Genomic DNA, 26,063 nt, shown 5'->3' with positions numbered 1-26,063 from the left:
TACGTATGTATGTATGTATGTACATACGTATGTATGTACGTATGTATGTATGTACATATGTATGATGTATGTATGTATGTATGTATGTATGTATGTATGTTTTTGGAGCTCCACGCTGTTTTCTACAGCAGCTACTTTGTCCCACATCCCATCAGCTACACACAGGACTTCCTGTGTCTCTGTAGCTTTGCCAACACCACCATTTCCTGTCTCATGGGAGCAGCCCCTCCAGCAGGCATGATGTGCTACCTTGGCGACGCTCCTTCAGGTCTTTTTGAACATTTTTTTTTTTCAATGCATTTGGAGCTAGAGTTCAGCCAGGATTTTTCTGGATTTCATTTGCTTGGGACTGATGTGCTCTTAGTGAGCATGCCTGGACACGGGTGAGCCTACCTGGCTAGCATGGGTGCCTCTTGGGAAATTCAGGTAGCCTTCAGGTAGCACTGAGGAGAGGGATGGGAATGAAGCCTCCACACAGTATGAGGCTTCACGTTATTTTTCACTGACAAACAACCTCCCGCATGCATCCAGCCTCTCTGTTGCTCGAAATTCTCTGAGTGGCCCGTCCACATCTCAGATTTGCTGCCTGAATGCCTGTGCCAGGAGAGCTCCCTGCACACAGACCCTGGCCCACACTGTGTTCCCAGAAACTGTTGCATTTTCAATGGGAAGGGTGCCAACATCCTCTCAGCAGTCAGTTGCAGACTAGCTGCAAACAATGCCTCTTTGTGTTGTCCTTTAGTCTGTTTTCAGGACAGGTCAAGATTTCTCAATATTGACATACTGACATTTTGGGTCAAATAGTTCTTTGTAGGGGAACTGCTCTGAGAACTGAAAAGTATCTAACATGATCTCCAACAGAGAGTGTATAAGTGTGTCTGTGTGTGTGTGTGTGTGTGTGTGTGTGTGTGTGTCTATGTGAGGTGTGTGTATGTATGTGTCTGAGTCTGTGTGTTTCTCTGTGTGTGTCTCTGTGTGTTTGTGTGTGTCTGTGTGTGAGAGGTGAGTGCATGTATGTATATATCTGTGCATGTTCATGTATACAGACCTAACTGTGTATATGTAGAACCAGCATCTTGTTTAGCCATTATGAACCAAGCATTTGCCCAGTGTTTCCAGACCTCTGTACTTGGAGAGGAAGAGAAAGTGTGGTTTAGAGATGGCAGTGCTTACTCTTCTGTCCAGATGCTATGGAGGTGTAGGGCACTGACTCTGCACACAGTCTTTACTGTAAAAGCATGGGGCCCTGAATTTCATCCCTCACACCCACCTGAGAAACAGACTCAGTGAAACATGCCTGCAACCACAGAGCTGGAGATGAGGAGACAGCAGGATCCTTGGAGCTCCCTGACAACCTGTCCAGCTGGATTAGTGAACTCAGATGCCTCTTATCTCAGAAAATGAGATGGAGAACTATCTAGGAAAGAACACTGAGTGTCCACATGTGCATTTGGATCTGCACACATGAATACACACACACACACACACACACACACACACAAATATGTTCATACATAGGCTCATCACACACACACACTCACATACAGACACACATACAGACACACATACACACACACACATACACACACACAAACACATGCACACACACATACACACACATACACATACACACACACACATACACACACATACACATACACACACACACATACACACACATACACACACATACACACACACATACACACACTCACTCACATACAGACACATACACACACAAATATGTTCATACATAGGCTCATCACACACACTCACATACACACACACACACACACACACACACACACACACACGGATACACATATCCACACAATACCCACAGGCAGACTGAGTATGTTCTCCCACAAGTGTAGGCCTTTCCTAATGTTGGGTACCAAATTCACAGAAATGGTTTGGCCACTTTATATGTATAGGGTATGCAGCAGGCTGAAGGAAAGATACAATTGCCTCTGTCTACCTGCGCTCCTGATCACCCTGTCTACGCTGACAGTTGCAACCATGGAGACTAATGACAAATGGGAGAGAGACAGAAGCAGAGCACAGTGTGGGGAGCTCCAGGTATTTGTGAAATATCTCTTGAAGAAAAGATAGAGGAAGGAGATGAGAGAGAGAGAGAGAGAGAGAGAGAGAGAGAGAGAGAGAGAGAGAGAGAGAGAGAGAATTAACAGGAGGAATCAGAGGACAGCTTGATTTCAGACCCTCGTGGAGGAGGCATGGTGGGTAGAGAGCTCTTACTTTTTTGTGTATGGATCAAAATGAAGGTGCTTCCTGTGGCAGTTGCATTTCAGTTTTATCTTTGCTGGACTCAACATCAAATAAGGAACATACATATACATTGAGAATATATGAGAGTATTTCTACTTACTGAAGGCAGGCACACGGTGACTGGACACCTCAACTGCCTCACCTTGCTCCCTGCACGGTGGACTGTACCTTTATATTATGAAGAAGGTAAGCCCTACCTAAAAAGAAGCTCCCGGTTGAGCAGAAGTTGGTATTGTTAGCACTGGCACTGCCATTCTTTCTGTGTTACCCCTGGTGAAATTTAAATCTTGAATTATCCTCTGCAGATCAATATGTGGGATTTATCAGAGCTGGTCTCAGGAATTTGATGTTAATAACATCAAACACTTAAGAGATTCCTACCACTTGTGAAAATATCAAAAAGATAAGAGTAAGATATTTTAAAATGGGTAGACTTCCCAAATGTTAATATATACTTCTGTGTAGAAAGCCCATAGTTTAAAACCGTGTAAACTAGGTTTGATGCAAATAGCTGCCACTCAAGTGCAGCCTCTGGCCAGAACTTCCAAAAATATGGAGTATTCCTCCCTTGGCAGGTCTATAGTTCCTGCACACGAATGCCTCCCTTGCATCTCATTTTGCCTAGGACTCAGGCTTCGTAAAGGACTAGACATTCCTCTCAACCGTCTGGCAGATGCCCGCTCATGGACGGTCACTCAAAGAGGTGTATGAAACAGTCAGCATCACAAAGGTGCCTGGTCCTGGGTTTTTATTTAATTGCTTTTGACTTCCAACAATGGGGGAGTACTGAGCTGTGGCAAGACAGCAAAAGCCTGCACCAGGGACGATGTATCTATTATCTCCCCGATGAAGGTCATCGACCTATGACAGTCAGAGTAGCGGAAACATTAGAAATCACACGCAATTTAATCTTTACACAAATACAGGGGCAGCATCACAATGCCTGAATAATGAAGACTCCGGTGGAGAAAAGGAAAGCCTGTCCCCGAGGGGGGCCTTCATTTTCTCTCCTGCACTGCGCCAGCCTGCACCTCGGCGAGATGCACACTTGGCTGACACGTGTATTAATGGTATTTTGGCTGGAAGAGAGTCGATGTTTTCTGTGATTGCTCTATGCAGCTGTGACTCAGTTGTCCTCCCTCCCTCATCGGGACCATGTGTCAACTCCTGGACGCCATTGTTCATGGAGCAGCTGTCATCCAGCGTGAAATGAAGCCTTTCCCTCCTGTTCAGAGAGCTTGGGGTGTCTGCTTTCCACAGCACACTGCTATATCCAGGAGTCCTTCAGAAAGTTATAAAGAAGGAGAGCACTGGCCGGGAGGTAGATGGACGGAAAGCCCAGCGTAATCCTGAGAGACTCAAGGCAGACTCAAGCCAGTGATCATTGACTGCATCAAGAGTGCAGAATGGAGGGATGGCTTACCGGCATCTCTGGCTCGGTGGAATGGCCTAAGGCTCTGTGACGAGACTTATGTCTGTTTGTGGGGTCCCCCAAGCCAGGTATCCAACTCCTAGAGAAGTAGGTAAGGCTGAACCCCAGTCCCCAACTGTGATAGTGAAAGTTGACTGTCAACTTGACAGGATCTAGAGCCACCTAGTAGACACAACTCTGGGTGTGCTGGAGAGGGGCTTTCTAGAATGGGTTTCTTGGGGTGGCAAGAGCCTTCCTCGGTGTGGATGGCAATACTCAGTGGGCCTGAACTGAATACGAGGAGAAAACAGGCTGAGCATCGGCATTTATCTCCTGGCTTCCTGACAGCAAACGCAATGTGACCAGACACCTCACGTTCCTGTCACCATCCCTCCCTACCAAGGTAGAAGAAGCCTTAAACTCCCAAGTATTTTGTCACAGCAACCAGAGAAGTAGCTGATTCACTCACTTTCACTCTATCTCAAGGACTATGAAAAGGGGGCCACCTCATGACATAAGGATTCCTCTACCCCACAAGAGAAGAAGCAAAGACACCAGAACCCAAGACCAAAAGAAAAGCACATGGGTGTGGAGGGAACAGCCCTAGCCCCTGGAGCATGTGGTTCTTCAGGCCTCTCTCGCTTGTATCTGATGAACAGTCACTTGCAGAGGAACTGTATGTAGAGGAGTGGGAAAGGTAACACAGAGGACTTCCTACCTCACCTCTGGCCACCGTGCCCTGTGCGGCAAGATTGTGGCTAGTGTCCAACAGCTTCATCCCGAGAGCGACACAGGCTTATGTGCTAGTGGGAGTGACACCATTCCTCTGTTTAGATCTCACCTGGCCTTGCCTACAGCCTTTCCTTTTTCTCGGGAACCAGTGTGTCACAGGTCATTATGCCTTCTTATGCGTTCTCATTGTGACCATCACCCAGACTTTCTGATCTTGATGACTATGACAGTTAAGGAGGGCTGGTTGGGTTCCTAGCAATGTTGCTAACTGGAATTTGTTAGATGTCGTACTCACAGTCAGCCTTTTGGGGGATCAAATACTAAACCTTGTCACACTTGAGAAGCCTCTAACTGATGTCCTCCTCCCTAAGAGGCTTGGGGTGTACGCTTCCCTCAGGCTGCTAGCTCACCCAGTCATTTACTACATTTATTTCAATATTTCATTAGTTTGTACTTTCATATGTCCTCCATGTCTTTCAATATAGACTCCATTATTTTATACTTTCAGTTGTAGTCCAATATTAATAATATTTATTTACTTTTTATTAATTACATTTGTTCTTAGATGACTTCATACATATGTACAGGATAAGCACTTCATCTCCACCCCCATCTCTCCAATAACTTTCCATCCTTTATTTTCCCTGTAGATCTCTTCTCACAATCATATATATTCGTTTTATTTTGGGACATACTGAGTTGAACCAAACCCTTCTGGGTTACCATGCATTTGGAGCTATCCATTGGAGGCTGGTGATCTCAGCACTGGATATATAACTAAAGAAAGTGACTCACCATCTCCAGGAAATTATTGATAGGTAACAGTTGGACAGTAAAGGATAGGGTCCCTTGAGCTCTTCTCACATCCATGAGTGACTGTTGACAGAGCCAGTCTTGTACCATGACCTATGACAGCTGTTGTGAGCTCATGGTGGCAGTGATTGTGTCACGCCTAGGGGATGACATTTTGCAGCTCTTCTTCCCATCTTCCAGCTCTTACAACCTTCTTGTCACCTCTTCTGTAGTCTTCCATGAGCCATAGAAGGGGTGAAGAAAAAAAATGATATAATGAGATTTTTATGTAAATAGATGGAACTAGAAAAACTGTACTGAGTGACAAAACCCAGGACCAGAAGGATGTAGGCCATGTGACATCCATCATTTATGGATCCTAGCTTCCACTCTTTTAACTTTCTTTGTTTAATCTGGAGCACCCACAGGAATGAGAAAACTAAGAGGGGTCATGGAGGAATTCCTCAAGGGAGGGGAATAGTAGAACACACAGAGAAAGAAGGGAAGTGAAGACAGGTACTTCAAAGAGAATTGTGTCACATCCAAGGTCCAGAGAAGAGAGAAGTGAACACAAGCATCAAGCATGCTCATATGCTATCTTAGTTATTCTCAGCTCTGTTGCCCAACTTTCATACAGTTCAGGACCCACTGCCTAGGGAGCCATGCTTGGCTCTCCCACATCAATTTACATCTCCAAGACTGTTCTCCACAGACACGTTCATAGACCAACTCACTTACATAATCTTTCATTGAGACTTCTCAGGTGAATATATGTTGTGTCAATTTGACAACTAAAGCTGACATCACAAGAGCCTATGACTACTTGATGGGACTTGAGGTCAGCTCCACATGAAGAAACTCATGCTAATATCGTAATCCTGGGTGACAATCCATGCCCACAGAGGTCATACTATGCCCCAATTGAGAATTTACTACAGTTGTTTAACTAAATTGATATAGCATCATATTTCCTTCCAAAGTCAGTGCTTAGAACCTTAGAAAAGCTTCTCTCAGCCTTGTCCTGAGAAGCTTCTGTGCAGTGTGGAGTTGTGAATGCTGAGATTTGTGCCCTAGGTGCTGAGAGAAAGTGACAATTCAGGTCTTGTCCTAAAACAAACTATTATTGTTGTTGCTCAAAACTTTTTCTGGATTTTGCTGCTGCATGCCTCACTGGATCCTCCATCCTTTTGGCCAATCCCATTCAAGTGAGGACTTTTAAAGGACTGTTTCTTCCTGTTGCTGCAAGGCAACCCAGGCTTGTTTTGGATGTAATAATAAGTATTCCATACACTTATTGTTAGCAGGATGGCAATACTTGAGGGCCCTTTCATTGGGCAGAGCAAGGTCATGCTCAATTATAACTCATTTGTTCAGATAGAGAACCAGATTGTTGGTGTGTTTATCTAATCTATATCTATCTATCTATCTATCTATCTATCATCTATCTATCTATCTATCTATCTATCTATCTATCTATCATCTATCCAACCATCCATCATAGTCATAACTATCATCTATACCTTTATCTATCTCTTTTTCTGCTCCTCCCTCCTCCTCTTCCTTTTCTTCCTCTTCTCCTGTTGCTACCTCTGTCTTCTTCCTCCATCCCTCCTCTTCCCCCACCTCTACTCTCTCTTTTTTTATTTTTACCTTCCCATTATAACAGTGAGAAACCTTGCTGGCACATTCCACTATTCACGAATTTTCTTAAGAAGAACCATTATCCATGAACTTGTTGAACGTTAGTTTTAAGGACATCCCACTTTCTTTAAGCACAAAACACCCTAACCTATGCTGAATAGGGCTCTCTGATGGTTGAACTAGTTCCCTCGGAGCCCTGTTTAGCTCTTCTGGAAAGAGAGCCAAGATCAGAGTATTCTATAGACACAGACACCATATAGACTTCCGAGTCAGACTGTTACGCTTGCAACTTCTCAACAAGCTGAGTCCTGTCCCCAAAGAACTCCTGGACATGATGGCCCACTCAATGCTCTTTCCAATTCCAGTTAATCCCATCACACTCTGATGTCCCTGTGCACCACACTGCAAATTGCTCTCAATCCACTCTCATGAATTAGTTATAATAGCTATCTTTATTTAAATTTCAACTAAACAACATTCTGAAACTACTGAAGCTTTATGTTTATTTATTTTGCTTTGTTTTCATGCCATGTTAACTAGAAATTACCTCTCGCTTGAAACCAAACATGAATTCAGGGACTCGTTTACCAAAATAAAAGTGTTCTCGTTTTTAATTTGTTTGCTTTGTTTTGCCTCTGTGAAGTGGACATTTTCCTCACGTGATTAGACAAAACGAATTAAACTGCAGTGTGCATTACTGTGAGAAAAATTCAGAACTGCTCCTTGGGATTGTCTGGCCTTTGCATGAAGAATTAACAGAACACACCAAGAGAGCAGCATCGGTGACACACATGCCCATATGACATCATCATCAGTGACATTGTCATCTTTACAATAAGTGTGTGTTCCTAGCTATGGAGATAGCAGTCAAACACACGGGATGGTAGGCTGGGTGGCAGAGTTGACTTCATTGATTATGGTTTTCTTTTTGTAATAGTTATAATTTTCAATTTTTTTTTTTTACATTTCAGATGCTATCCCTTTCCCCATTTCCCCTCCCAGAAACCCCCTATCCCATCCCCTCTCCTCCTGCTTCTATGAAGATGTGCCCCTACCTACCCACTCATTCCGACCTCCCTGCCCTTGATTTCCCCCACACTGGGGCATCCAGCCTTCACGGGATCAAAGATCTTCTCTCCTACCTATGTCTAACATGGTCATCGTCCCCTACATATACAGCTGGAGCCATGCATCCCTTCCTATGTGCTCCCAGGCTGGTGGTTTAGACCCTCGGAGCTCTGGTTGGTTGGTATTGTTGCTATCTCCATGGGGCTGCAAACCCCTCCAGTTCCTTTAGTCTTCTCTCTAACTCCTCCATTGGGATACCCTATGATCAGTCCAATGGTTAGCTGTGAGCATCCGCCTCTGTATGTCAGGCTCTGGCAGAGCCTTTAGGGAGACAGCTATATCAGGCTTGGTTATGGAATTCTTTATTTCCAGTGAAACTACCTTTTCAATAATGGCATGTTTCCTTCCTAACTTTTGAGTACGCTCCAAATATATGACTACAAATTCCCACTCTACAATAATCAGCAACTCACACGGAGTGCAAATACCTCTGTGGTAGGGTATGAGTTACATATGGAGTGTGTGCCCTGGTATGAAATAGAGAGGTCATGTGGTAATTCTCCTTCCAAATTTTAGGGAAATCTCCAAACTGATGCCTACAATGGCTATATTAACTGGCACCCCTTGCAACAGTGGATGCAGAAGCAGTGAACTGAATGAGTGGTTTTCTCTCCACATCCTCTGCTAGTCAGTTATGTTTGTCGATGATAGCCATTTGATTAGGCTTACGTGCTACCTCAAAGTGGTTTGAATGTGCATTTCCCTGACAGATAGGAGTAATAAGCAGTAAAAACATAGTTATTCGCTTTTAGGGGTTGTGTGTTTGGTTTTGAAAGCTGTCTTTGGGGTTCATTTGCCTTTTTTTGTTGATTGTCAGTTGTACTTCCTTGCAACTTAATGTCTTCAGTTCTTTGTAAATTTTAGATATTGGGCCATTGTCTAGGGTTTAGCTGGTAAGGAAGGGCCCCTGCAGCTTTGCAGGCTGCCTGTCAACAGCACTGAGTGTTCCCTTTGCTTCCCAGAAATCTTTTGTTTTCATGTCCTTGACACCTGGGCTCAGCCCCTGTGCTGTTAGCATTTTAAAAGTTCTTGCCTACCCAAGTATCTTGACAGGTATCCCTTGTGTTTTCTTCTAAAAGCTTCAGTATTTTGGGCTTTAAATTAAGGTCTTTGATCCCTCCCTTGAATTCAATTTTTGTATAAGATGAAATATAAGAATCCAGTTTCATTCTTACGTAGGTAGAAATCCACTTTTGCCAGCACCATTCGTTGAATGGGCTATCTTTGTTTTTCAAAGTGTGTTTTTGAAAATTGTTTTTGAAATTCTATCTCTAGATCCTCTGCTCCATCCCATCAGCCCATGTGTCTTCTCTTTAATGGCAGGACAAAGCTGAGTTTATCACTATAGCCCTGTAGTGTAATTTGAGGCTGGGTATTATAATACTTCCAACATTGTTCTTATTCCTCAGAGTTGATTTGTCCATTCATGTCTTTTTCTGGTTCAGTATGAGATCTTGTAGCATTTTCTAGGAGCCTGTTGTCTTAGCTGGGTTTTCTACTGCTGTGATAAAACATCACGAGCAAAATCAACTTGGGAAGACAAAGGTTACTTCAGATTACAGGCCTCGGGTCACACTCCATCCCTGAGGGAAATCATGGGCAGCACTCAAACAGGGCAGGAATCTGGAGGCAGGAACTGTAATAGAGAGAAAGCATGAAGAAATATTGCTTAGTGGCTTGCTTACTTACCTTACTTTCTTATAGCACCCAGGGCCACAAGCCCAGGGCTGGCCCCGCCCACATTGAGGTGGGCCCTCGTATGTCAACCATCAATCATGAAAACACACCACACACTTGCCCACAAGCCAGCCTGGTGGGGCGTTTTCTCAACTGAGATTCCTTTTTCCAAAATTCCTACAGTCTGTGTCAAGTTGATATAAAACCACCTAGAACACCTGTGAAATGTGACATGGGAATTTAGATAGCAATGACATTAATTCTACAAATTAATTTTGGTAGTTTAAACATTTTTCAGTCTTAACTCTGTGTACCCAAGTATTTTAAGTAAAGGATTGTGTCAACTGCAAATAGCAAGAGTGTGATGTCTTCTCATTTTTTTACTACTCCTTGTATGTTTCCTTTTATATAACTGCTGTAGATAAACCTTTGAGCACTATATTGAATAAGAGAGGGGAACGTGGATATCCTTATCCCATTCTTGATTGTATTGCTGAATTATTCACTACAACAAAGAACTGAAATAAACCTACTTGCCCATCAACAGATGAATGGATAGTAAAAATTTTAAAAATATATATTATAATATATAATATATATTATATAATATGTTATATTATATTATATATATTATATTATATAACATATTATATTATATATTTATTATATATAATATATTCATTATATATTATATATTTATATATTATATATTTATTATATATAATATATATTAATATAATATGTATATTATAATATATTATAATATGTACATTATAATATATTTATATCTAATATATAATATTAAATATATGTATAAACATTTATTAATATTAGATGTATAATTATAATTATATTAATATTAAATATATAAATATATAATAATATCTATTATAATGTACATATTATATATGTTATAATATGTATATTATAATATACTTTATATATATATATCATTCAACTCTGAAAAAAATGAAGTTTTAAAATGTAAGAAAATTGATAGGATTAAGATGTATAATAAGAGAGGCCGTACAACTCAGAAAGAAAAAGAATCCATGTTCTCTCTCATACATGGAATTCATCCAGTAATATTCATATATATGCAAATGAATGTATATGTAAGAATATGTCTAATTCAAATGTGAAAAAATCACAAGAGATGCTAAATATCAGGGGCTAATGAAGGACCAAATACAGACATGAATTATGAAAGAAGATATAAAGCTAGTTAATTGTTTGTCTGGTTCCAGTTCTGTCATGGGCTTTGTACTTTGGTGGTGACTAAAGTATGTGTGATACTGAAAGTGTAAAATTCAACGTAAAAATCCAGGGCTTCCATCCTATGTTTTTATGCTAACGATATAGAGGCTTATTGTATTACAGAGACTGTGGGCCGAGTTAATTTGGTTATGAGCTATTTTTACTTATTTGCCAATTTTTATAATAAAGTTTATAAAACTGAATTCTTTTTTTTTTTTTCAATCATTATGGTCATCACAAGAAGGAATATTTCCCATTTGCAGTATCAGAGGATGTTAATGTAAGCTCTTAACATCAGAAATCATCCGTCTCCTGTGATGGTCTATTTTCTCATCTGTACTTCCTGTTTCTGCAGGTACCCATAAAAATATAGAAGCAGATGAAGATTTCCCTAAGGCATGACGGGCTAGAAGGATACCAGCTTTGATTTCTGTTCCCTGTGCTTCACTTGAATTGACAACTCATCCTTTTTTGTGTTTGGCAATATATGGTGTTGTCCCTCTATCTTATAAACAGGCTATATATTTTTTTTAAACTTTTGTTCTTTGTGAACTTCACATCATGCACCTCAATACCACTCATCTCCCCCTCCCCTCGTACTCACCCTCCACTCTTGTAACCTTCTCCCCAACAGAGAAACTGCAGTGTGTATGCATAAATGGTTCAACTTCTCCTCTAGCCTACCACTCAGCACTGGTAGTGGAAGAAAAAAGTTACTAGGATATGGAGAAAATGGACCTATGGACCTGTTTAGCAATAGGAGGTAAGCTCTTCTTTGGCAGCATTCCAATCCTGTGGCAAATGTTAAGTATGATTCAGAAGCTACAGACCAGTCCTCTAGGCAGGCAGACACTACACATGAACTGGTAGTTACAGTCCAGTCCTTTAAGCAGGCAGATGCCAGGCAGACACCAAGCATAAAGGAACAATTGTAGCTCAATCCTGAAGAAACCACCAGGCTTGCCAACTAGGACACTGAAGTGGCAAGCTGCCTCAGGAACCTCATGATCATTCCTGGGGTGAGTTTCTCTCAATGGCAGCATTATCACAAGTTACCACTATGTAAGGTGAACATGCATGTCTTTAGCAAAGAGTAACATGGCAGGGCAAACCAAACCAATGTTCAGTGTTTGTCTCCCACTGTCTGTGGGTCATCTTTCATCAAGCATTCTTTCACGTGTTTGCAATATCCAACATCCTTTCACCTGTGTCTGCTTCAGGAGAACATTACTCCTGGGTCTGCTTTAGCAAGACATCCTTTAGCCCGTGTGCCCAGGAAAACATCATTTAATGTAACTAACTTTCCGAAGAACTAGAAGTTTCCACTTCAGTAGTGTGTCACAGTATGTCATACAGTATACCCTTTTTTCTCACACTGCTTTGGTTACAAATGTTCACTGCAATAGCTCATTGGTCTAGTAAGAAGCCTCTGGTTTCTATCAATACTGGGACCACTGGGACTGTTCTCAGATGTCCTGAGACATGCTCTGCAACATGGAGATTCTGTACCTTTGGATCTGTAGGACAGGTCCCTTCATGTACTCCAGCAGTTCAATGGGGTAGATGTTGGTGTGAACTAACTGAAGGCCCTGGATCTGGGCCTGAGAGGTAGATATCTGAGCAGGTCAGTCCACCAGGTGTCTCCCTCTCATCTCAGTGTTGGCCAACCAGCAAGTCCGGCTACCAGGACCTGCTCTAACCTGATGCCCAGGCAAGATGCAGGGCCTGCTCTTCTGTGTTAAGCAGGGTCCTTTTACTCTAATTCTTTGACAGTAAATTCTAAGCATCTTTCTAGCTGTGTCTGTCTTAATATGAGACTTCCTTCAGAGAACACAAAAATAAGTTTCATCAAGTGACCTCCTCTCTTTTCCTTTGCCATGCACCAAGCTGCCTGCCATTTTATTATTTTAATGATTTGGCAGATTTTAGTTTTTGAGCTCCTGACATTGGGAGCTTTTGTTTTTTTTAATGCAATGACATGGCAGGCTACAAACAGGAGACCTGGGGTGATACTATGGTTGCGTCGGCTGCTATGCAGAGCGCTCTTGCATTCTGAATGGAAATTTCCGATGGCAAACAGTCAAGCATGCTGTTGTCTATCACCTCACACCGCCACAGTTCCACACATCATTGTTCCTCTGTGATATGTCTCAGAGCTCAAATCAGTGCCATACGTCCCCAAGGTTCCAGTGAGCTGGCATTTTCTGTGATATTACTTGGCAGCATAGCCTTTCTTCCTATGCGTGAACTACTGCGGGAGATGTGGTTCAGATATAAAACACACTCCTATCCAAGGCTCGTGTGTTTCAGTGCTTGGTCCCCAGCTGGGACGCCTGCTGTAGGAAGATGTAGTACAACCTGGGATGTGTGGTGTAGCCAATAGACAAAGGATACCAGGGATGGGCACTGAGGGTTACAGGGTCCACTCTAGCTGCAGCCTAGTGCTCTGTTTCCTGACACACCAGCACTGGAGCATGCTACACCAGAAGCTCTCACCACTATGAATCTAGCCACCCAGCTGCCATGCCTTCCCATCTACAATGGACTATGTCCTCCCAAACTGTGAGCCAAACTAACCCTCTTCCTTCTGAAATTACTTCTGTTGGGCATTTGTCCCAACAAACCAACAAGTAATGTAGGTGGTTTGGTTAAGTTTGCAATTAAATAGCCACGTCACTGTTCTTAGACAAATAAGCAAGTCTTTAGATTTTAAACGCTTAGGCATAGCTTTGGCTTGAACTTGGGATGAGATGACTGATGTGACACTGACTCGGAGGGTTAGAAAGAAATGCACATACCCTCTGTGTGAAATCATGGTTCCCCTGAGGTGTGTGGGGGAAGACAGTGGTGAATGAAGCCCTATGCAGGTGAGCTGGGATCTCACGGTATCTACTCCCTCATTCCAGCCTCTGAGTGAATAGGCAGATGGGGTCATGGTCTGTATCCCTCTTTGAACCATGGAAGAGTTCTCTTAGTAGATGTGATAGTGATTACTGCAGAAGGAAGGGTGCAGGCGTTGGCCCAGAGGAAAGGGTATAATTGCTGGCCCTGGAGCAAAGGCATCCAGTGCTATCTGAAAACCAAGCCAAGGTAGACAGAGAGATGAAAGCAATACTGTCAGTGGGACTAAAGCATATGACCTCAAACCACCTCCCCACACCTCCCTGCTTGCATACTGCTCCTGATGCATTAGAGGAGATTCCATTCCCTTTATGTCTAAGAGAACCTACACTCATGAGAACAGAAGCAATGCCAGCCAACTAAAGTAGATGATAAGTTAAACACCTGAGGACCAGGCAAGGCAGTTCTGCATCCAAGCAGTTCAGAGCTTGGATGCTGTCCCAGATCTGCCCTGGATGGAGATGCCACCCCAACCTAGCAGGGAGAAGTACCACATCACACATTGTGACATCTCTGGCTGGGACCTGCTCCTGATCTCTAGGCTATGGTGGCCTCTTACCAGCTCAGGATGAAAAGCTATTCTGCTCCTTGAAAGGCACAGCTCAAGGCATGAAGTGACACTTGGGTGTGTCTGAAGGCTGTTGACTCTCTGGTGTAGGCTGGAGACAGATGAAGTGATGCTCAGTGAAAATATATGTGCATGTGAGGGGCATGCCCTTGGCAAGCTGACATTGAACATGGCTAGGGGTAGTGTTTGAAGCTATATGTGCATTTTAAAATAATGATATCATGTTGCAAATGCAAGGCAATGATATTTGAGCACACAATACCTTGGCCATCCAAGAGCACATGAAAACTACTAGGGCATTAGTTCCACAAAGGCACAGAGATCTGTCAGAAGACGGAGTATGTGTTTGCATTCCTAGCATCCAGCACAAAGTAGATGTACCGTTAATGCTACAGGAATTCTGGAAGTCGAAGAAGATTCTAGGTTGTAAGAATTGGACTCTACCTTACAAGCCATTTAGATTTGAAGTTCTCATGATGATCGTCAGCTGGCCCAGGGATAAGCTCTGTGTTTGAAGAAAATGGAGACACTTGACATGGGCCATATACTGTAGCTACTGAGAGCTTGAGGAAGTGTCATTCCCACACTGGATGCTGCTGCTTCACTCTTCCACCTCCAGCCTAGGAAACAAGGCTTAGTTGGTTGCTGTATTGGAAATCTAGTCAAACCTAAGGGTCAAGGTTATAAAGGCAGAAAGAAAGACATGGTGGTTTATGCAAAGCTTTGAGAAACTACTCTGTACACAGCAAGCACAAAAATTCCAACCATCTAGATTTGTGGCTAGCGGGGGCTGAAGATGTAGGTCAATAGGTAGAGTGTGTATCTAGCATGCAGGGAGCTCTGAGTTCCATCCCCAGTACAATAAACCTGGCACAGAGGTACACATTTGTAATCCCACCACTCCCAAGACAACGTCAAGAGGCTTGGTGGTTTAAGATTGCTGTCAGCTGAAGAGTAGATTCAAGGCTAGATTGAGATGCATGGAAACCTGTATCCAAAAGTATTAATAATTAGAAAAACGTGGTTATTTAAGAATGAAATCCAACTTTTTTTCTTTCTGTTTATGTTCATCTCTTCCAATGGCTTCAAGCTGTGAGCACGTGAGCAGAAGGCAGCTGAGTAGTTCTGACTCCCACACACTGAGGTCTGGGGGTTCCTCTTGGCTTACAGATGCTTTGACAGAATTGTTGAGACAGCATGGCTCTAGAAAACAGTGACACACTCGGGAGTTCTTTCCTGGGGTGACTTTACTTCTGGGTCATCTTTGGGGTTCACTGAAGCCAAATAGGAATTGCACCATCCAATGTGGTCCTAGAGATTGAGTTGCCCACAGCAAGCCTCTGAGTCTTTCATGCTTCCACTTCCTATACAGTTACACTCTATGGCATTGACTCTTTACCAAACAAATAATGTTCAGGGACAGAGCAAGGTATGAACTTGTAAGCTGTTGACAAAACAGTGGCCATGTGTGTAAGGTAACTGGTCACCACTGGCTGGGAAGGGAAAACTCCAAGGCTGTGAAAAATGCAGAAAGGCAATTCAGAGTATAAATAATAAAAATAGCACTCAGGCTCTGAGTTGGCTTATGCCTGATGGAAGTATAACTCACAAGTCAAGAGGGTCCTCTGGGCTTCCCCGAAGTGTAATGTCTGTATTTACTAACAAAGAGATTTAACCCAGCATGCTTTCCGTGATCCCGTTGTGAGCCTCAAGCTGATGAGAGAGGCATTTCTCATAAATATGAGAAACTAATGCTTTAAGTCCTTGCTTTGAAGACCGGGTAGTCTCCTGTCCCCTGACTAATTAAGTGAAGTCAAGGAGGCTCATTCATGTAAATATGCGTTTTGGTTTTGTCCCTAATGCAAAAACCTACCTGCCTCTTGAAACCTCATCTCCACTCATATGTGCAAAATTTATGTGGGATCAAGTAAAGCTAGCCATGCCAAGCATAATTACAAAGCTGGTGGAAACAGGATAGATATTGTGTGGGCTTTGCTGAGGTCTTAATTAAAGTAGAATTGCCCCAGTGTAATATATTTGCAAGACGTTAAAGATAATCATTTCTTCTACATTATATGAAGTTATTTTAGGAGAGCAATAAAAATAATTTTAATATGCAATTGTAAAAAATATTATTAGTTCCCCCCCCCCAAAAAAAAACAACAAATCCTTTAGAGCCATAAATAGCTTTGGCACATTTTATATCAAATAGCTGTAGTTGCTTTTGCATAAAATTTTATAATTTGCAGGGGCTCAATGTAGGGGGCCTGGTCTTAGGAAGCAGGAGGTAAAACCATCTTATGAAATTTTCCTGAAATATAGGAGGATCATATACTAGTCCCCAGTCCCCTGGAAGGGAGTGTGCCTATGACCCTCAGGTCAATGAAGGCATCATAACTTGTAACTGGGAAGCTGCTGAATGGGTGGCAGACATCGAAGTGAGGGTGTGGGGACAAGAGGAGGCAAGTCCCTGTGCCTTTCAGTGATGTCACAACTAGTCTCCCTTCTTATTATAAAAAGCTATCATAAAATAAAGCAAATGTAAAGAGTTGACAGCGGTTTATACATGCATAGTGACACAACCCTCATACTGAGCTCCAGGGAGTCCCAGAGAAAAATCTCTATTCCAATAGAAAACCTTATAAACTTTAGCAAACCTGGGACAGTGAGCAGCCATCGGAAGTTCTACAGGGTCTCTTCATTCAATAGTGCACTAGCAACTGCTCAAAGTCCCTTCAATGCTGAGCCAGAATGAGGTCACCATCCACTCCAGGGGTGATCTTTGGTTTTTTTTTGTTGTTGTTGTTTTTTTGTTTTTGAATTTACATACTGCAAGCGAGAGGATCTATAACTGAGAATGAAGCTTAAATTTGTCTGGAAAGAAGATATAAATATACAAGGCTTAAAATGCAATATTACAGGCCGCTTAGCAGCTAAAGAGGGTTTATGCTAAAGAACGGTGGATGTAATTTCCTTGAAAAAAATTATAAGCAAAAGGATTGAATCTAATCTAATATCACTGCTAAAGCCTGCTGTGGTTGTGTGTAGCATTTGGCTACTACCCAGGGCCAAAGGAATAGTCCTGAATTAGCATAGCCTGCAAAGCAGCTTTCCGATTTTTTATCAGATTATCAGCATTGCTGGCTTGCACTGACGTGTTCAGTAACATGCGGTAAGCACTCTCAGACATCATATTTCCGGCATGTAAAATAACCCCAAAGCACATTTTAATTGTTCTAACAAGATAAAGCATGCTATATTTGCATGAATAATATTATCAGTATTACATTAAACCTCTTCATTTATTATCGCTAATGCCACTTAAAAGAGATGTTAATAGAGTAATTCGTCCTCATATCATGACCTTGGCCAGGAGTACACGATGGCTCAGATTCATTACTCAGAGCTAAGAGTGGGTTTCTGCTATAATATCACTTAATTTATATTCTGAAAAGGCTCTGGGGACAAGTTGCTCTTGTGCATTAAGCTTCTATCTAAATCACAGTATCCGAGGACAAGAGAGAGTGGCAGATCTCTATTAACCCATCCCTGTGTGTGCGGTGGGCTCTTCAGTCCCACAGATGAAAGAGCTAAATCCCAGGATCTCAGTCAACATGAAATGGACACGCTATGCATGGGGTTACATGAGCATCTAAGTTAAAGGTTAGAAAGATACTCCTGCTCTTCTTAACCACTCAAGAATGAAGACAAACACTGACTACCTTTAAAAAGTGTCACTATATGGTTCCTCTGTGAGAACCAGTGTGCATGTGGGCACATGGGGATGTTTGTGTGTGTCCACTAACTAGCATTGAGAGTTGCTTGTGGAAAGAAGAAAATATTGCTTGTCTTTAAAAGAAATAACACCAAATAAACATGTAATTTAATATACCACAAAGTTGACATATTTATAGTACAATTAATAACTATGAAATGTCAACATATTTCACAGTTATTAATGAGATTTCCCATTGTATTGGGATAATAAAATATTTCTGAAGTGTTTTTAAAAGTCTTTTGAGTGTGCCTGGAGCCATAATATACTGGATTGTTTTACTTTATAGCCTCTGTGAGCGCAACATTGTTAAAACACAGAAGTCCAGATCCAAGCCTCAGACCTAAAAGGGACCAGTTAGGTTTTTGTAGTTTGCAGAGCAGTAATCCTCATCCAACGGTTTGGATTCCAAAGCAGCATCAAAAAAGTTCATAGTAAATCTACAACGAAGACCTTGTAGGGATGGAATTAGTCAGAGTGGAGCAGAGAACCTGGAGAAGATGAGAAAAGAGACCTAGGCATTCTGAAGGCATGCCAGCCCTCCCGGTACTACCTAAGATGCTTAGGGAAATGTGAAAGTGAGCAAGGCGATGGTGTTGGAGATGACACAGGAGATGGAGGTGAGGATGGAGCTGAGAGTGCTGTGGGAGTTGCTGATGATATTGAGAATAAAGCTGGTGGTCACACGAAAGTCATGGTAATATCAGAATGGTGATGGTTATGGTTTGGAGACAGTGACAGTACTGAGATATGATTGATGATAGATACTGATGGCCTTGGGGGGGAGGGTGAAGGTGATGTTGGTAGAACCGGGATAGGGATGCTATTAGGAAGATGGCAATGATGTTGAGATAGCAATGACCTGCTTTGTGTGAATTTTATTGTTAATTCCTTTAAACATATTTGTTTTGTCTTTTAAATTATGTGTGTGTGCATGGGTTGGGATGAGGATGGCAATGATGTTGAAATGGGGATGGGTGTTAGGACAAGCATGATACTGAGTTGGGGAACATTTAGGATGGTGCCAGAAGGAGGATGTGGCAAGATGGAAATGAAGCGATGAGATGGGGGTAGTGATGAGTTGAGGATGGTAAAGGGATGGTCCCAGATGGTGTTGGGGATGACTCTGGGATGGTAAGGGTGTTAGGTTAGGGACGATGTTGGGATGAGCTGGCATTGGGATGGAGGTGGCCCTAGGACAGAGAGGGTGTTGTGATATTGGTGGTGAATGTATGGCAGTAATATTGTGATGGGAATAATGTATTGATGATGGTGTTACAAGAATGATAGTGTTGGAATGGGGGAGTTGGGGATAGAAATGGGTCTAGAATGAATGTAGTGTTCAGCTGGGAACAATGATGGCATTCAGATGGTGTTAAGATAAGGATGGTGTTGAGACACTGGTGATGTGGTATCTATGGGGATGGTGTTGGGTGAGGATGGTGTCAGGATAGCTACTGTGTTCTAAACGGGATGCTGTTAAGATGGGACAAGGATGGGATGCAATGGTGTTAGGATGGTAGTGGTGTTGAAACGGTCATGGTGATGAGATGATGAAGGTGTGGTGTGAAGGATGTTGAGAGGACAGCAGTGACAGGCTGGAAACACTGTGACAGTGTTAAAATGGAGGTGTCAATGGTGTTGGGATAGGGATAGCTTTGCATTAGGATAGATGCTGATGGACATAGTGATTGTGTAGGGATAGGGTTTGCACTAGGACTAGAACGATGCTGAGATGGATGTAGTCTTGTGATGGGGATGATGATGGGATAGGGACATTGTTAGGATGGAGATGGTGTTGCCATATAGACGGTCTAGAGATCCTGTTAGGTTAAGGATGGTATGAGGATCAGATTGCAAGAGGCTGGTGTTAGGACAACGATGGTTGGTGAAGGTAACAGCGTTAGGATGGGATGTTGTGACAGGATGGTACCTGAGCAAGGATAGTATTAGGATGGAGTTGGCTTGGGGATGGGGTTGGGTTTTTAATTGGATGTGATGGGGATGGTTCAGGAATGGTGAGAGTGTGTGGGAGAGGGCAGGTGGTGATGATGTTGAGAAGACAGAAATGTTGGAATGGGGGTTGGTCATAGGGTGAGGTCACTGTTGGGATGATGGCAGTGTTGAACTGAGGTAGTATGGAGATGTGGTGGAATGGTAATGGTGACGATATTGGAGGTCATGGTAGGGTGGGGTAGTGTTGGAACTGAATTGACACTGAGGACAGTGTTGGGATGAGGATCATTTAGGGGTGAGCATGGTCTTAGGAAAGATGTAGAATAACGTCGAGGTTGTGGTTATGTTGGGATGAAGATGATATTGGGATGATAATAGTGTGATATTGATGTTGGGATAGAGATGCTGGGGAGGTGGGGGTGCTGTGAGATTTAGGTGGTATTGGGAAGGTAATGTTGGAAGAGGTGCTGCTCAGATGGTGAAATTGTTGATGATTGGGGTAGTTTGGGAGTAGTTATACAAGAGAGAAGGTGATAAGGGGTGTTACCACTCAATAATTAAATAAAATCCTGGGTTTCAACAATTCTTGTTAGTCAGCATGACTCTTTCCTATGTTTACACCAACCCTGCATGTGGACAGCATGGTTTTCTTCACTCTCCTCACACTTAGTGTAGAAAGGGGTAAGACTGGAAAGTAAGCATTTTCTAAGTGGCTGATTATTCTGGTTTTTTTTTCAAAAGTAAAAAAGCACAGTAGGTAACAGTGAGTAAACACATTACAGTGTAAATGTGAAACCAAAAGGTAAACTCTCAAATACAGTACCTAAAGCCCTGACATTCACTCGCCTTCCGTTTATGCACAGCATCTGATCAGCTCCCTCCACTTCTCTGAGTGCCATGTGCTCCTAAGGTACAACCCAGAAGAGGATGTGGAAAGCACTACACGTGGAAGCCTGTCCTCGGGATTCACTGTCTTTTCTCTACCCTGCTCATTTCAGGGAAGGGACAAGTAACTATATCACTCTTTTCCCTCTGTGATACAGAACGTCCTAGGCTACTGATATCAGCTTCTGCACATGCTAAAGGAAAGTTTGCATTACTAACCATTTGAAGTCGATCTAATCTTTGTCATCAAAACAGTCATGGAGTAAACGCTTTTACTTAAAATTAGTGTAGAGTCATGGCTAATTAAGGCCAGTGTGTGCTCACTGTTAACCACAGTGCCTAACACCACAGCTCACCGAGAATTTGCTGACTCTTCTTTCCTTTCCATGAAAAATACAGAAAGCAGAAGCTGACCCTTCCTCCAGTTGTTTATGGAAGTGAGATAAGGGGACCCCAAGTCTAACTGGAGCTTCAGCCAGCCTTGACTTTGCACACGTGCATTGGTTACTTTTCTATTGCTATGATAAAGCATTATGTCTAAGGCAACGTATAGAAAACAGTGGTTCTCAGCCTGTGGGTCGAGACCCCCTTGGGTGTTGACTGATCCTCTCACAGTAGTCACTTATCCCATTGTAAAACACAGATGTTTACACTATGATTCATAATAGTAGCAAAATTACAGTTAGGAAGTAGCAATGAAAATAATTTTGTGCTTGGAGGTTATCATGTTAAGTAATTATGTCAGAGTCACAGCATTAGAAAGGTTGGGAAACACTGCTATAGGGGGAAAAAAGACTTTATTTGAGCTTACAGTTCCAGAGTGGGGAGTCCAAGATGGCAGAGTAAAGACAAGGCAGTTGAAGAGAGAAACTGAGAGCTCACATCTTGAATTGTAAACAGGAAGCAAAGAGCAAGCTGGGAACAAAGAAGAAGCAAGTCTTTGATCTTTCAAGTTCCCTTAGTGACTTTCTCTAGCAAGGCCACAACTCTGGAGCCTCTCCTACCAGGGCCACCAACTAGGAACTGAGTGTTCAAGACCCTGAGACTTTGGGGGACAACACATTCGAACCACTCCAACCTAATTATTCTCCTTTGCTTCAGTTTATTGACCATAAACGTCGCCAGGTGATTTTACAAGTGATCACAAAACCGGTTACAGAAGCAGAAGGGACAGTGGTCCTTGGCAGAGGTGTGAGATGCTCCCCAGATTCCCACTGATATAGACAAAAGTAGCAGGTTCAACTCACCTTTTGGAAGATCAAATTGACAAATCAGAAAAATAAATAAGTAAAAAGTCAGTGTTCCAAAAAAGTAACTGTTCAACATTTGAAATGTAAATAAAGAAAAATATCCAATAGAAGGAAAAAAAAGTAACTGTTCGTACTGAGTCAGCAGTAATAGTGAGACCCTGGCATTGTCGCGGAAATACCAGCTGCCTTTTTCAGTTGCTTGTGAGCAAATAGATACTCAGATGACAAGGCACATAGCACACTTGTGAAGAGCGAGCATTTTGGAGGGTGCGGAGGGTGCACTTGTGCTTAAAATGCATTCTGTATGTTTGGTTTTAGTGTTTTCGGCTCTGTTGAGAAGCCCCTTTGGGGACCATTTGGAAAGACATGAAAGCAGAGGCTGTGTGCCTAATGGCAAGAAGAGAGAGGAACGAATGGCCCTTGTGGGGGCGGGGAAGATGGAGCATGTGGTTAACTCTTTCCAAACTCTCAAGCAGGTTTCTTCCTTTGGTGCTAAATAACACATTGGCCCCTAAACTTCTGGAATCCATCTTTTGGTGGATCAGAAGTTCTGGGGAGCACCTACTCTGACTGTCTCATGAAGATCACTCGAGGGTCTCCTAACTCTCACCTGCTCTGCTGAGTCAGAGCTCTGACACTTAAATGATGTTTTCATTTTGCAGTCTTCAATTTTCAACTCTGTGTCTAAATTGCTTAGATGTCGTTTTTAGAGTATGTTTTTAATCTTTGAGACCTTCATACACAAACAATTATTATGGTCACACATACCACCTACCTCTCCCCCAACTCCTTCCAGACTGCTTCAACTTCAGGTCCTTTTTGCTGTCTATAACTCTCTCTGTCCAGTCTGTGCTAACCGTGTACTCAAGGGTATACAGCCATTCACTGGAGCATGGTTGACCCACCAGGAGCCATACCCTCAGAAAAGTTCTCCTAGACACCATCAACCATCAATAGGTCCTTGGTTAGAATGGGGACTCATGACACCCTCTCCTATGCTAGTGTTGAATAGCTTGATCTTGTGCAGTTTTGAAAAGCAACCAGAGCTGTCATGAGGTAATGAGCACTGTGGTTCTGTCCTTCCCAGAAGACACAATTTGCCTTATATTTGTAAATTCTCTGCTTCTTTTGCATGAGTGATCTCTGAGCATTAAGGAGATAGGGTATAATAGAGTCCCTGAGAACTCTGCTGATACTTATTCTCTTTAGTTTGGCCAGCTGTGAGTTTCCATGCTAACTGTAGTCAACTGCACAAAGTAATTTCTTTGATGAGTTTCAAGAAATGCACTAACTTATGGATATAGTATAATGGCTGGTTTTGTGTGTCAACTTGACACAAGCTGGAGTTATCACAGAGAAAGATGCCTACTTTGAGGAAATGCCTCCATGAGATCCAGTGGTAAGGCATTTTCTCAATTAGTGATCAATGAGGAGGGCCCAGCCCATTGTGGGTGGTGCCATCCCTGGGCTAGTAGTCCTGGGATCTATAAGAAAGCAAGCTGATCGAGCCAGGGGAAGGAATCCAGGAAGCAGCACCCCTCCATGGACTCTGCATTAGTTCCTGCTTCCAAATTCTTGTTCTGTAGTGAGTTCCTGTCCTGACTTCCTTTGATGATGAACAGCAATATGGAAGTATAAGCTGAATAAACCCTTTCCTCCCCAACTTGCTTCTTGGTCATGATGCTTTATGCAGGAATACAAACCCTGACTAACACACATGGAGATTAGAATTTAGAAGCAGTTTGATACTATAGTTATTTAGCAAAACAATAATAATGGGCCCAGTCCTGGGACCTATGAACTCCCCAATCATAGGTTCTTGGCAAGATTTACCCATGTATGTCCTCTGTCATACACACATTAAATCCAACTAGAGAGTGGTTGGCAGCCTCCACAATCACTATTTCACCCACAGGCATATGTTGCCACATCTTCCACATGGATTTTTGCATTGATCACAAGGTTCAGAGCTTGAGAGCTGTCAATGAATTTTCTCCCCCAGCAGGCTGCATAGTATCAGCCAGTACTATGAAATCTAGCCTATAGCTACATGATCAGTATAAACTTGATTTCTTCATATTTTGTGGCCAATGTTGGTGATGTCTCCAATAGAAGTGCCTTGCTGCCAAGTTCTGGTAGTCAACCAAGATCAATGGCAATGCCCTGAATTGTTTGGAGGGTTTTTAAGGTATCCCTGACCACCACCACCAACAACAACATGAAGGAAAGGATCCTACCCCTGGCACTAGACATTAGGTTTGTTAACCTACAACATCTGTGAGAAATGTAAGCATTAGATACTATGTCAATTAAATCTTCATTGTGTGTGCATGTGTATGTCTGTGTTAAGCTTATAAACACTATGCTTGCATGTAGCTTCTCCAAGCCTTAGTGTTACTCTTTTTCTAGTCCTCCTGGCACACTTTCCTATTCCTCTCTTCTTTTTCCCCAGTCTTCCTATTGTTCCCTCTCCCCCTGAATATTGCCAATGCTTTATTATCCCTTCTTCCTCAAGATTCACATTTCAAAGGTGGACTGCTTTTCAAAGATAGGTTAAAGCAAATAGATTATTTGTCCAGGTAATTATTCATTTCTTGTTGTCCCAATCTCACAATTTGTTTTTGGTTGTTTGCTTGTTTGTTTATGTTTTGGAACAGTTTTCTCTGTGAAGCTCTCATTGTCCTGAAACTCACTTTACAGGCAGGCTGACCTCAAACTCAGATATCCACTGCCTCTACCTACCCCCCCACCTCTAACACTGAAATTAAAGGCATCTGCCCCTATGCCTGGCAATCTCACAATGCTATTATGTATGTGATAACCATTGGAGAGAAGACAGTAGTGGAAGTGGCCCCAAGTAAGCCTTCAGAGAAGGGGTACTTTAACAGAAAGTGTGGGACAGTACAACAGAAGTGTCAGAAGAGAACTAACTAGACAAATAAGTATTCAGGCATTTTCTACTGAGTTGGGATAAAGTCATGGGAGCAAAGGAGCCATGATCCACATCCCCAAACCTCTCACTTCAGAGTGCAGGGCACGGACACAAGATGCAAACAGTATCATTGTGTGATGGCAAAATGAGCCTCGATTCTCAATTGTTCTATGGAACCCACCTAGATGCACACTAATAGAAGACCAGATCAAGGAAGTGCATTATTCTAGTATAATGTCTCACTATGCACATATCTTTTTTAAAGAGTAAGCTGTATAATTTAAACAATCTTACCTACCTAAAACGTATAGCATCCATCAAAGGAAAATAATGTTGGTCAAAATTGTAGGTCAACATTATATTGATAGGAAGTAAATCTATGGTATGTCAAAAGCCAACAAATAGCCCTTAACGTACAAGCACATTTTACAATTTATTTTAATGTGTGTGTGTGTGTGTGTGTGCGCGCGCTCACGTGCAGTGTTTGCGTGTCTGTCTGTCTGTCTGTCAGTCAGCCTGCCTGCCTGCCTGCCTGCCTGTGGAAGCCAGAACAGGGCTTTGGATCCCCTAGAGTTGGAGTGATAGACATTTGTGAGCTACCTGTTTGATCCAGGTACTAAGAACTACAGTCTGGTCCTAGAGATTACTCTCCTGAGTAAATCTCACTCTGAGGTTCAATTCATTTCAACTTCCTGCCTAGAATCCTTCATCATCTTTTGTAAGTTACAACACAAGGTGAGCTGAGGACAGTCTTGCATCTGCATGCAGGTATGGCTTCCCACTGTCCACCCTATGCCTTGTCTCATTCTGAACAACCGCAGATGTAGTAGGTTTCTGTGCGTATAAATAGCTTTAAGCCAGGCTTTTGAGTT

The sequence above is a fragment of the Arvicanthis niloticus genome, chromosome 14 (genome assembly GCF_011762505.2).
Source record: "Arvicanthis niloticus isolate mArvNil1 chromosome 14, mArvNil1.pat.X, whole genome shotgun sequence".
NCBI lineage: Eukaryota > Metazoa > Chordata > Mammalia > Rodentia > Muridae > Arvicanthis > Arvicanthis niloticus.
Note: the sequence above shows the minus strand (reverse complement) of the source record.